General features: G+C 44.0%; 1 non-coding gene across 1 annotated transcript; it reads left to right on the top strand.

Annotated features, from left to right (window-relative positions):
- The first annotated feature begins 9,609 nt into the window (after nt 1-9,609).
- TRNAY-GUA lies at nt 9,610-9,697 on the top strand. Its single transcript is given in 2 exon segments — nt 9,610-9,646; nt 9,662-9,697. It is a non-coding gene; the product is annotated as a tRNA-Tyr (tRNA).
- Nucleotides 9,698-11,311: the final 1,614 nt, after the last annotated feature.

Genomic DNA, 11,311 nt, shown 5'->3' on the forward strand with positions numbered 1-11,311 from the left:
TTTTCCTGCTGTGCTCCATGCCTGCCTCTCTGACTGCTTTTTGTTTTCTGGCAATCTTCCTCTTTTTAAACTTTTCGAGTCCTGCCTCTCTTCACGCTGTACACAATATAAAGTATGGCATTCTTGGTCGGTATTGCTTTATTGCTTTCTTTCTATTAGATGATGACACTGCTGATGATGTATTTTTGAAAGTGATATTGAAGTTTTTGTTTTGTTCTTTTTCTCTGGGTGGTAGATTCTAGGTTTGGTGTCAGTCTGTGGGTTCAGGAATTTGACACAGTTCTAATGTTTTGATTTCAGTTGGGTATAAACTCTGTGAAAGCTTGCAACAGCCCGAGGCAAGTAGCAATTTATTGCAGATAATTAATAAAAAAGGCTGATTTCATTTTAGTCCCCAGGCACCAGTCTTGAGGGAAAATATGCAGTAATAGTTTGACTATTTTTGTTATTTTCAAGGTTAAATGTAGCTTTCACAGAAAATATTCCCCAAAATACATAATTTTGACTAGGTTTCACTAGACCATAAGGATCAATCTGTTCTGTACATGCTTTTAAAGAGGAATTGAGCGTTTCAGGATGAAAATAATCACTACTAATCCTTTTCCCTCTCCACCTACCTAGGTTTAAATATAACCTCCTATATTTGAACAAAGAGGAAGCCTGTAATTAGAGCACTTAACTTTCAATTGCAAATCTGTCACAGAGCATTCTTCGTTGTGTTCAAGCAATAAAAACCCATCTACACAGATTCAACTCTCAGGGCCGGAATTGACTTGCTATAAAATGTACATTAGTTTCTTAAGCCATCTACCAAAAATAAGGGTAGAAACTGAGTTTCATTAGCAAAGAGCATCAATAAAATATTTGTTTCGATTAAAAAGTCTTTTAAAGGAGATTTTGAACTGAACCAGTATAGAAACCATGATGAGTTAATAATGAAAATAAATGTTTCTTAAAACTAAGTGTAAGAAAAAGGAAAATAATATTAGAGACAGTACTGTATATAGGTCTCACGACAGGTTAGAATTTCAAAAAAAAAGTAAGACAAATCCCACACTACCAACTTTAGTATGCAATTGCCCTTGGGAGGAGACTTGACATTCTTTAAGTTCAATATTTCACATAACTTTTGCCATCCCTCCAGTATGGTTTTCTGGGAGATGGTACAAAAAGGACAACTACTAACAGGGTGAAAGCCGTAGCTATTTATTTTCTTGTATATGCAAACTATGAAATATCAGCTTAAGAAAACACAGTTTTGCTAAATGTCAAATTCCCCAAGTCTTCCAGCTCTTTATTGCCTTGGTGACATTATCTAAATGACAACAACAAAAAAATTACCCCCGGGCAAACAGTAATAAGCTGTCCTCTTTAGGGTTGATCTCTGTGAATAATGGGAAAGGAGAATAAATTGCAGTTGCCTATTTCTGGAGATTGGGGAATGCTAAAGAAAGGAAAAAGCAACACTAATAAATGATGAACCCTAAGTATACAAAACTTGAAGAAGACTGTTGATAATGGAGGTGTGTGCAATAGCTAGGGTGCTTTGGAGGCTATAATAATAAGTAATAATAAGTATGGTATTTATTGAGCATTTACTGTGTGCCAAGCACTATTCTAAGTACTGCTATAGATACAAGTTAATTAGGTTGAAAACGGTCCCCGTCCCAAATGGGGCTCACAGTTTTAATCTCATTTTACAAATGAGGTAATTGAGGCCCAGAGAAGTTAAGTGACTTGCCCAAGGTCACACAGCAGACAATTGGTAGAGCCAGAATTAAAACCCAGATTCTTCTGTGTCCCAGACCCATGCTCTATCCACTTGGCCGCATGACTGTGATTCTGATGCAAGAAGGCACACTATCTAGGAGAAGGAGTGGGGCAATGAAATAGATGCCCTCATGGAGTTAAGCTGTTAACCCTTTTTGGCTCAGTTCAAGGAACTGCATTTTCATGGCCACGAAATTCATTCATTCATATCTATTGAGCACTTACTATGTGCAGAGCACTGTACTAAGCTCTTGGGAGAGTACAATAAAACAATAAACAGATACATTCCCTGCTCACAACGAGCTTACGGACAAGAGTTACAAAGACTACTTTGGGCAGGGCAGGGTTGCATAGCATTGATTTTGCAAACTCACCATTCAAGATCTTTTCAGTTGTTCATAGCTACTTTCAAAATCAGTTTTGCGAGGTGGGCAAAGCAGGAGGCCACTCAAGGTCCACCAATCAAAAGGGTCTGCTTTTTCCCATCCTCAGGCCTCCCCATGACTGGCAGAGTTCCCTGCCTCTTTCTTCCTCATTCTGACCAGACAGGTGTTGGCACTTGGCTCAGTGGAAAGGGCACAGGCTTTGGAGTCAGAGGTCATGGGTTCAAATCCCAGCTCTGCCAATTTTCAGCTGTGTGTCTTTGGGCAAGTCACTTAACTTCTCTATAGCTCAGTTATCTCATCTGGGGAAGCAGCATGGTTCAGTGGAAAGAGAATGGGCTTTGGAGTCAGAGGTCATGGGTTCTAATTCCGGCTCTTCCACTTGTCGGCTGGGTGACTTTGGGCAAGTCACTCAGTTACCTCATCTGTAAAATGGGGATTAAGATTGTGAGCCCCACGTGGGACAACCTGATCACCTTGTATTCCCCCAGCATTTACAACAGTGCTTTGCACATAGTAAGTGCTTAAAAAATACCACCATCATCATCATCATCTGTAAAATGGGGATTAAGACTGTGAGCCCCCCATGGGACAACCTGATCACCTTATAACCTCCCCAGCAGTTAGAACAGTGCTTTGTACATAGTAAGCGCTTAATAAATGCCATTGTCATTATTATTATTACCAAGCAAACTAGCATTTACTGTCTTGAGCTCAGTTAGGAAGAGGTTTGAAGGAGTGGACCTATGACCCACTGCAGTAATTCTGCTCCTCAAAATGCCCTTTCTGTGGACTTCCCTGAAGTGATGTTGCCCCCAGAACCAATATTTTCCCCAGATCAATCTGGAGAGGAGGACAACTCCAAGAAACCTAATTACCAGAGTTTACCATTCCCTCCCCTCCCCATCTTCCTTCCTCTCATACAACTAGAACTGTTTATTGGTTTGCAGATGACACCGCTGCTGGCGAGATTGTATCCACAAGTGGGAGTGCAACTGAAAGATAATTTTTCATCCATGTTTTTTCCATGAAAATAGAGTATGGCACTGTTTCCAGCCCCTTGCCCTCCAGAGTGACAAAAGCCGATGGCTGAGAGGGTAATGGTCTATTCCATGACCACAAGTGATGGCTGTCCTTACCGCCAGGCATCTTATATTGCATCTTCTAGACTTCTAGGCATTTTCTAGACTGTGAGCCCATTATTGGGTAGGGACCGTCTCTATATGTTGCCAACTTGTACTTCCCAAGCACTTAGTACAGTGCTCTGCACATAGCACTCAATAAATACGATTGAATGAATGAATATTGTATGTCTACATTAGTAAAGGCAAAAAAAATTATCAGGCAGTTTAGTGTAAGACATTTCAAAAGTATGTGTGTGTGTGTGTGTTTCTGTCCTCCAGATAAGCATCTCCAGAATAGATATACATGCTTAGCCATCAGGGTTCAAAGATGACACCACAGATGGTGAGATTTTTATCGGAATGTATGAGTTTGGTTGATAAACACACTGGGCATGATTGACAATATCTTCCCCACTGTGTGCATTTAAAGATGGCCCTTTATGGCTCTATTGCATTTGGTATGTGAGAATGGGTGATTTAAATGATGGTCTGCACACTCTGCTTTAGGAGGGTAATATGTACACATTCTAACAATCACTCTCTCAGGGGCCAGATCTCCTGGTGACTTCATCTGAAGATGGGCCACTAATTTCAGGGGAGGATGGGACAAAAAGGAGACTGAGAAGGGATGAAATAAAGAAATACAGAGGGAAGAGTCCTCTCCTGCTTCCAGTGCCCTAAACTGAAGTTCAGTGTCATGGCCCCTGGGCTGAGAAAGAAGCCATGTAGCATCTAAGGGGAAATGATAAGTGGATGCTAGCTTCCTTGGGATAAGCCATATTATGTTAAGGACCAATATTGGTATTGGTTCCAGCCAAGGATTATTGTGCAGTTAAACCAGGATTTGTTTAAAACTGCTACTGCTTACTTCCTGTTGCTATTAGATTATTTACACTTAGCCAAGGGAGACATAAGCTTCTGACTTTAATATTCTATCTCTGGCAGTCTGTTTGTGAGTACATTTTCTCAGGGAGTCACACTAGTGTGCTGGGGAGGGAGTTGAGGCAGTTGACTTTTTTTCCTAACAGGCTGCTGAACCCAAAGGCTGCAGGTCAGCAGAAAATCCTCCCAAAGCTTCCTTTGCCTCGTGGGGGCACAAATCCATCCAGGCTTAGGATATTGGTCACCGGTTACCCAGACATTTTGGGGGAGCATTAGCCAAAGCTATTTCCTGATGAGAAAGCAAGGGTGAAAAAATCCAGGATCTTCCTCTTGACTAGGGCAGTCCCGATTGGGGAAGGATGGCTGTGCAGACATTTGCCGTTTGGCTCAGGTGTCGGGGCTGGTACCCGGGCCTACTAATGTCAGTGTGAAGCCACCTGATTGTATCCTGCTCAGCCCTGACCACAGGGAACAGGGCAGAAGAGCCTCTGCTCTAAACTGATCCCTTGCAGTCCAAGATTTGCCCTGGATTGACAATATGACAATATGACATCTGCATGAGCCCCGTTGTCAAATCTGCGGTAAATCTCCTTTTCAAGTAACATTTAAAAGTCATACTACCACAGGGCCTAATACCAATTCTGTGGCTCCCATTTTGTGATGTGATCTTTCCAAAATATCTGGAGTTGGGCCATGGCAAGAAAAAGGGCCAGCCTGGTCCTGGAGCCTGGTGAAGTAATCAATCAATCAATCAGTCAGTCAATAGTACTTAGTGAGTGCTTACTGTGTGCAGAGCACTCTATTAAGTGCTTGGGAGAGTACACTATAACAATAAACAGACACATTCCCTACCCATAACGAGCTGACCATCAGTCATATCTATTGAGTGCTTACTTTTTTATGGTAAGCACTGTGTCAAACACTGGGGTAGATATAAGCACTAGGTTATAAGCCTAGGTTAGATACAAATTAATTAGGTTGGACACAGTCCCTGTCCTGCATGGGGCTCACAATCTAAGTAGGAGGGAGGATAGGAGAACTGGAGTACAGAGGAGTTAGGTGCCTAGCACAAGGTCACACAGCAAGCAATTGGCAGAGTCAGGATAGGAACCAAGGTCCTTTTAACTTCCAGGCCTATGCTCCTTCAACTAGGCCATGCTGCTTCTCTGTAGGCAGAGCCACCATATTAAGTGCTTGGGAGAGTACAATAAAACAGAGTTGGTGGAGGTGATGTGAACTTCTTGTCCAGGTCTGGACTTAGGTGGGAGCAGCGGCAGTCTCCAGCCTGGCTCCACGGACCAGCAGAAGTGAGAAAGTCCTCCATTTTGCCCCCAGAACCTCTTCTAAAAAGCCAACAAGAAGTGGAGACTATGGCTGTTCCAGGGAAGGCTGAGTTGGGCTACGAAAGAACTGGTCCCTGCTCTACACAACAAGGCGAAGGGGCAAATTGATTGGCTTCACCCAACCCAGGATCAATTCTGCATGGGCTATGGTCCCCCCACCCCACCTCTGTCAATTTGGCATCCCCACAACTAAGCCTGCCAAATGCCATGTTAAAATACTAATTCTTGGAAGCATCTTGGTCAAAAGTCTTTGTCTCATACAGTAAAACAATGCTGGCAATGATATCTTAATTAAAAGAAGCTACCGCCTCTTTTCCGCCATTCATAATTAAATTTCTTGAAAACTCTGTTTCCACCCATAACCTCTATTTCCTCTTCACCAAATCTGAGATGGACATCTTCCATCTTCACAAATCCACTGAAATTGCACTCATAATATGATCATTAGCGTTCTCCTTGGCAGATCTGCAGGCTACCTCTTATCTCATCTTTCTGGACTGCTCCAAGATTCTGACCATTCTGTCTAGCTGCCTTTGTTCTCACATTACTTCCCAAATGCTCCCTCTGGGCCCTTCCCCCTTCCACACCCCCACCTTAAAAAAAAATGATACTTGTTAAGAACTTACTATTTGCCAGACACTGTACCAAGCACCGAGGTAGATATAAACTAATCAGGTTGGACACAGTCCATGTCCCATATGGGGCTCACAATCTTAATCCCCATTTTACAGATGGGGGAACTAAGGCACACAAAAGCAAAGTGGCTTGCCCAGGGTCACACAGCAGACAAGTGGCAGAGCCAGGATGAGAACCCAGGTTCTTCTGACTTCCAAGCCCATGCTCTAGCCACAAGACCATACTGCTTCTCTGACTTCTCTGCCTTCCACTGACTGGATCCTCTTCTTCCCCTCAACTAAAAGCCACAGGCTGCCCCCAAGGTTTGACCCTGGACCCGTCTGCTCTTCTTCTTTACAGTCAGCCCTATGTCAGTCAATTAGTTGACAGTATTTATTGAGGGCTTACTGTTTGCAGAGCACTGTACTAAGTGCTTGCCCTCCGCTCCTCTGCTGCTAATCTCCTCACCGTGCCTCGTTCTCACCTGTCCCACCATCGACCCCCTGCCCACATCATCCCCCTGGCCTGGAATGCCCTCCCTCCCCACATCCGCCAAGCTAGCTCTCTTCCTCCCTTCAAGGCCCTACTGAGAGTTCACCTCCTCCAGGAGGCCTTCCCAGACTGAGCCCCCTCCTTCCTCTCCCCCTCCTTACCCTCTCCATCCCCCCGCCTTACCTCCTTCCCTTCCCCACAGCACCTGTATATATGTATATATGTTTGTACATATTTATTACTCTATTTATTTTACTTGTACATATCTATTCTATTTATTTTATTTTGTTAATATGTTTGGTTTAGTTCTCTGTCTCCCCCTTCTAGACTGTGAGCCCACTGTTGGGTAGGGACCGTCTCTAAATGTTGCCAACTTGTACTTCTCAAGTGCTTAGTAGAGTGCTCTGCACACAGTAAGCACTCAATAAATACGATTGATTGATTGATTGATTCAATATTACGGAGTTGGCAGATATGATGCCTGCCCTCAAGAAGTTTATGAGCTAGGGCAGAAGACAGACACAGAAATAAATTATAGGTAGGGGGAGGCAATGTAATATAAAGATATGCATAAAGATGTGAAACTTGTCAATTCGTAAAGCTTCAAACATAGCCCACTCCCAGATGACTTAAACATCTTTCCTTTATTGTGGTCTCTTCCCCACTCTCTCCAAGGCCAAATTTTGCCCTTCCTACAGCACATCTCTGTGTCCTGTAGCAACTTAAATTCCCCTACAATTCTCTCTTCTTTCCCAGTCCTGAAGGTAATGTTCTTTGCTTCCTTTGCTATCCCAACCCCAAATACTGACCACTTTTCCTTCCTATTTCCTGAATGTTGCAGCCCTCCCTCACCTAGGTCCTAAGCTCTTACTCCTGGATTACTAAAATTGCTTCCTTGTTGGTCTCCTTGAATCCAGCCTTTCCCCTCCACAATCTAAGTCACAGCAAGTAGAATCATATTCTTTGAGCAAAGCTTTAATTACATTACACCACTCCTCAGAATTGCAGGGGCTCCCCATTTTCTTTCCACTCATGCTAAAAAGTCAGATCCTGTGCCTTGGGTCTTGCACTAGCCCATATCTGCCTTTCCCTCCTATCTCTACCTTATTGACCGCTCTCAACTTCTACTGCACTTCAACTTCCCTCTGCCTGGATTCAAGAGGAAAACAGAACCCCTCGCCTTTTCCCTACTGCCCTATGGCTAAGGCCAAGGGCACTGCAGGTTGGAATTTGCGTGGTTTTGGAAAGCTGACATGTTGAAAATTAGTAGTCATGGCTACATCTTAACACTCCATAGATATTAGTGTGTGTGTGTGTGTGTGTGTGTGTGTGTGAATGTGTCTATGTCATCATCAATGGTATTTATTGAGCCCTTACTGTGTGGAGAACATTATACTAAGCATTTGGGAGCGTATTCATTCAATCATATTTATTGAGTGCTTACTGTGCACAGACCACTGAACTAAGCCTTTGAGAGAGTACAAAAAACAATAAACACATTCCCTGCCCACAACAAGCTTACAGTCTAGAGGAAGAGCTTATATACAACAGAGTTGGTAGACTTCTTCCCTATCCACAATGAGCTCACAGGATAGAGGTAGTGAAAGACATTAATATAAATAAACAATTTTTAATGTATGCATATGTTTATACAGTTCATGGATAACTGAAGTATCTACACAGTTTTTACAGGTATAATTATATTTTTAATGAGCGTTTTGTGGATCGTGGCTGTGAATAAGAGATATGCAGATGTCATTATCCAAAAATTGCATTGGCTCTCCCATGCACACACGCTAGAGGTGATATGCCAGTCCAAACTCCAGCCTGTCTCCTTCCCTCTAGCTCAGTTGTTTTATGGAGCCAAAGGAAAGGGAGGTGTCACAGGGCAGGGGCAAAAGTCAGATAATAATAATAATAATAATAATTATTATTATTATTATCATGGAATTTGTTAAGCTCTTATTATGTGCCAGACACTGTACTAAGTGCTGGGGTGGGTACAAGCAAATCTGTTGGATACAGTCCCTGTCCCATGGGGGGCTTCACAGTCTCAACCCCCATTTTCCAGATGAGCTAACTGAGGCCCAGAGAAGTAAAGTGACTCGTCCAAGGTCATACAGCAGATAAGTGGTGATGAAAAGCTGCTGAGAGCACAGGAGTTTCCACAGGGTGTAGGGACTACCTTTCCACTTGATGTGATGAGAGGATAATTGCTCCCTGGATAGATAAGGGCAAGGATTCTTTGGTCAGAAAGGTGTGACTCTGGGACCTGGAGTTCTCTGCAGGCTCCTGCAGCAGGGGACTGGGTTAGGGGTCTCCCAGAGGCTGGCACCCTCCTTGGACAGCCTGACAGAGGCTGGCTCTCTCCCTGGCTCTGCCTTTCTCTTGTCACCTTCCTTTCCCCTATTTCCTTCCCCTTTTCTCCTTCTTTTCCCTTTCCCACCCCAGCTGGCAGCAACAGCTGTTGCTATGAAGCCATCGCATGGCACAATGGTGTCATCAACCTGTGCCTGGCATCACTCAATGTGACTACATCACATGTCATGGTGGGGGGAGGGAGTGGGGGCAGGGTGACACAAATTATGTGGTTGGCTCTTATGTACCAACTGCTCCAAAGTCTCATTCTGTTTTGCTATTCTGCAAAAAAGGCTGCTGACCGTGTGCTAAGATAATTATGATATGTTTCAACTCCAAGAGCTGAACTTGTTTCAACTCCAAGTGCTTCTAAACTGACCTATGAACCCCAGGATCAGCTGGTAAAGATAGCAGTTGGCTGCCTGGCAGAGGGAGGTCGTTTGCATATTCCAGGATTTCAACTCTCTGCCTGATTTAAAGAGAAAAACAGGGTAAGGATAAAAACACCGCTTTGGAGGGAAGAGAGGTTTTTTTGTTTTTTTCTTACCCCTGGGCTGGGGGCTGAGAAAGTGAACTCCCAAAGACATCCATCTTGGAAGGGCTAAGTGAAGCACCCCCTATGGAGAGGGCTAAATCCTAGAGCCTTCGATAGCTCAGCTGGTAGAGCGGAGGACTGTAGTAGACGTACTTAGACATCCTTAGGTCGCTGGTTCGATTCCGGCTCGAAGGACTTTTTAAGCGCTTAGTATAGTGCTCTGCACACAGTAAGCGCTCAATAAATATGATTGATGATGACAGAGATATAGATAGGCTCAGTGAAATAACCAGGAACCTGGCACCTGTCCACCATGTCTCCCAAGACCCCTGGCTACCGACATGCCCTGAGCAGGTCAGGCCACGGGGATTTAAACTGATGTGGCCCGCCTTGTGGTCTCTCTGCCAGATGGCCAACCAAGTCCACCGGTACCATGCTCTCTTTCCATTGCAATCCCCTCCACCCCACCAGGATCTCCAAGTTCCTCCGCGTCATCCTCCTCGTCTGGACTGCCACACTACCTCCCCGGGCCAGCTCCCTTCCATGTCTTCCAACCTATTTTCCATTACCCTGGCAGGAGAGAGAAAAGCAACAGTAGAACAGCACTGCCCCTACAACACTTCAGGAAGACTGTAGTGGCTCCTGCTGTAGTGGGCACTGAGGCTGCCTTTGAGACTGTGGAGTCTGAGCTGTGAGGAGCCTGAAATTCTGCTCCTTTAGCCACAGCATTGTACTGAACATTGTTTTCATTTTGTGTATTTGTCCAAATAATAACAACAATATCAACAGAAGTATTTGTTAAGCACTTACTAGGTGTCAAGCACTGTTCTAAGCACTGGGGGAGATATACACTAATCAGGTTGGACACAGTCCATGTTCCACACGGGGCTCACAGACTAATCCCCATTTTACAGATGTGGTAAATGAGGCCCAGAGAAGTTAAGTGACTTGCCTAAGGTCACACAGCAGACAAGTGGCAGAGCCAGGACTAGAACCTAGAGCCTTCTGATGTCCAGGCCCATGCTCTATCCACTAGCCCACACTGTCTCTCCATATCTTTATAATGCCTTAGTATTTTGCTTCATCTTTCCTTATGCGTCTGTCCCCTGTTCCCTTAGATTGGGAGTCTTCTGAGGGACAGGGAGCATGATTAATTCCCATCTGTGTAGTCTTTCACAGCACATAGTGTAGTGCTCTGCACGGAGTAAGTGCTTAATAGATACTATTACTACTACTGTCTGAGAAAGGCATGGAAACCTGGATACCACCTCAGCCCCAGGGAGAGATCTGAGATTTGTGATTAATGTTGGCTTTTCACTCTTTGACTTTGTATGGATTAAACTTTGTTAACTGTCATTGACTTAAGTAAAATATCATTTATCTCTTTTCTCTAGTGGGAAAAAGCCAGGAAATTTTATGTACTGGACACCTAAATCTAACTTGGGACCACACTATTCCTCACACAGCAATTAGTTCCAAAACAGAACAGAGCCAGAGAGGAATTCTGAATGACTCCTATGACTTTTGGAGGGATTCTGATTGGTAAACTATGGAATGGTGGCTGCAATTGTCATCAGTAATCTCATGATGCTGTAGCTGGGAAACATTTCTCTAAGAATATGGAAGGTTCAGAACCTTAAGGTAACTCTAAATTCTGATGGTTTGGGTCAGGGAAATCCCTGCCTCTTGTAAAATCCCATCTCCTCCAGATAGCCTTTCCTAACTAAAATCTCACCTCCCCACCCTATTCACCCTCCTTACTGCATCACTAATGCCCTTGAGTCAGTACCCCTAAGCACTTAAGTACCC

This window comes from Tachyglossus aculeatus, chromosome 2 (assembly GCF_015852505.1).
Source record: "Tachyglossus aculeatus isolate mTacAcu1 chromosome 2, mTacAcu1.pri, whole genome shotgun sequence".
In the NCBI taxonomy this organism is placed as follows: Eukaryota; Metazoa; Chordata; class Mammalia; order Monotremata; family Tachyglossidae; genus Tachyglossus; species Tachyglossus aculeatus.